Here is a 2,914-nt window from a genome sequence, read left to right as displayed (position 1 = left end):
TTTTTTGTATTTTAAGGAAGGGTCTAATGGGTCTACAGGGTGTTCAGGGTCTCACTGGTAGATCAAACTCGTAGTGATCCTATCTGTTTACAGCCTCCTGAGAGCTGGGATAACAGGCACACGCCACCTCACCCAGTCTCAATTGCTGTCTTAGTGTTCCCTGGGAGTGGGGCTGGCATGGTAGCCTGGGAACTGAACCCCCGGCTCCTGCAACTGCTTGCAAGTGCTTTAATCCACTGAGCTATTTGGCCAGCCCTTCTTCTTTCTTTCTTGCCTTTCTCCTTTCCCTCATCCTTGGTACAGTTTCCTTCCCATTAGAATATGATTAAATTTATTCCCAGGTTAGTGTTAGATATGAATATATCCTAAAATGTTTATCAAAAAGAAAACTTAATTGCTTTACACTTGACAGAACTCATTATTTGTGGGCAATTCCAGATGGAAGGCAGAACTCTCGGTAACCTGAATAGACAACTCCTCTGTTTATCGTGCGACCTTGAAGCAGGGCCTCAGAGTATCAGCTGGCGTGCAGCCTGTTACCCACGAAAAAGTCCAAGTTGCTCTTGCATTTTTTCTAAGTTCAGTAAAAATACTTCTCGTATTTGAAATTAATAGACTATGAAATAGGATTGACCAAAATCTGCCAGGCAAACGTGTTTTGCCATATGCGGTTATGTAGATAAAATTTTTAAATATTTTACTCCCATACATGTATATTTCATTGAAATTAGAGGAACACTATAATAAGAGCTGTGAGTTGAAGCAATTCTACTCCTTCTCTAGCTTGTCTAGTCAGAAATGATGTGCCATATGTCTCCAGGCCATATGTCCACTGATTATTTTTTTTTTTACTCTTGTTTCTGCTGGAAAATTGCACTATTACTTTTTTGTTATAAATCCTTACTCTTCTTAACCTTTCCACTTTTTCAGATCCTTGCAATGAGAACCTTATGATCTAGATTTTCTTTGGACTAGATTCTTTTATGTATTGAAAAAAATTATAATAATTTCATAGCTGGTCATTTAAAATGTATAGTAAATGATGCACTATGAAATAAAGGAGCTGGTAATTTTACCAAAATCATCAAGGGGACTTACTTAAATGATTTTACTTTAAAATTATAATTAGCAAATATTTATTTTCATTTATGGTAATGTTACAAATTATGATGCCATAAGTTAACATTGTTTAATTTAGTTAAATAGATCATGTGCTATTTTATTACAAGAATTAAATTTTAGTAATAAATTGAGATGTATGAGGAACTTCAGTCCATGGGGAAAATACAGTTTGTATTTAAACTATTGTTATGCTAGACTACAAAATGTGTGGAAAAAAAGTAATTATGGTAAAAAGAGAAGAAGAGCCAAAGTTGCCTGTCTGAAATTTCCCATTTGCTAGTTTTCTAACACTTATGCATGTATGTGGAGTAGCAAAATGAAACTGGAACAGACAGTGCCACTGAGACACCTGCTCCTGCCTCCGATGAGCTTAGTAGGCACAAAGTGTGTTCTGAATAAATTAATAAATGAATGGATGAAACCAATTTAATGCAAACCCAACTTTCCAATTGAAGAGAATGAAAGTTTGGATCTGTGCCATTTAAATCAAATGGAAGTGCAAGCTGAGACAGGATCAGCCTCCTGCAGAACTGGCTGGCACGGGGAACACACTCGGTAACCAAGAGATGAAATTTTAGGGCTAACCGAGTCAGTACAAGGAAGTTGAGAAGTGCTCCAGACTTAGTGCATAAATACATAGATCCTACTCTTGATTTTTCTCAGTTAGAGGCTGAGCCTCCATTTAACAAAGGCCTAGTATGCAGTAAACAATATTCAGTACAGTCAGGGATATAAGCATACACAGTCCTTGCTGGGAAAATCCTCTAGCTCTGTAAAGTGAGAGTGACAGAAATGAAGATTATCCCCATTCAACTGTGATTCATGCTGAACTAGATATTTTTTTCCAGGCTTCAAAGAAGCAGAAGAGCAAGAAAGGACATATCTAGATTCAGTGTTATAAAATCTTTAATGGAAGAAATAGAACATAGAAATAACCAGATTTAGAATTTTAAAGGGAGGAACTAACTCTTTAAAAGTACCAGAGAAGAATTTGATGTATGTAGAGGGTATGGCATTTGTTGGAGGGTACCCGGGGGGTGACACTAGATGCTGAAGTGAGGAACACGTTTTGGTGGTGTTCAGCAATGAGACATTTGGGGTTTTCCTGTGAAGCATTTTGAATGCCATGTAAAGGGACTTGAATAGACAAGTGACATGTATATGTCAGATAACTGACATTTAACCGACATAGGTGAAGGTCAACATCAGGTTTTATTCTACATTATCTAATATTTATAAAGAGATTAACATGAATATTTCTAGAAAAAATAAAAATCTTACTACATTTAGAAAGTTATATTTAACACAGGCAAAGGCAATCCAATTATCCCAGAAGATCTCTTAGCTACATGGATGGTAAATGCTCTCATAGAAATGTGTTCCCAAGTAATTCACTTACCAGATTTTTTGATGTCTCACTTTTACAAACTCTTAACATTGAAGCCATTTATTTGGACACCAACATTCTGTGACAAGGTACATACTGAGGGATATTCCCACAGAACACGCAGTATCATCTGTTTTCATATTAACAACAGATTGTTGTCAGATTGGTTAGCTTTTGAAAAGAATGAAACAAAGTTTAAATCATTTAAGTAAGAAGGCTGAAGAGGAATGGCTACCATGGTCTCTTTAAAGAAACCAGAGAAAATTCCAGAAGAGAAAAAGCAAAATAATTTCATTGTTTGTGGGGTAAAGAAACTGCAGGATGTGTTAAGTATTTGGGGTGTGTGTGTGTGTGTGTGAGAGAGAGAGAGAGAGAGAGAGAGAGAGAGAGAGAGAGAGAGAGAGA

Source organism: Octodon degus, unplaced genomic scaffold, assembly GCF_000260255.1.
Source record: "Octodon degus isolate 3935 unplaced genomic scaffold, OctDeg1.0 scaffold00277, whole genome shotgun sequence".
NCBI classification, from domain to species: Eukaryota; Metazoa; Chordata; class Mammalia; order Rodentia; family Octodontidae; genus Octodon; species Octodon degus.
Note: the sequence above shows the minus strand (reverse complement) of the source record.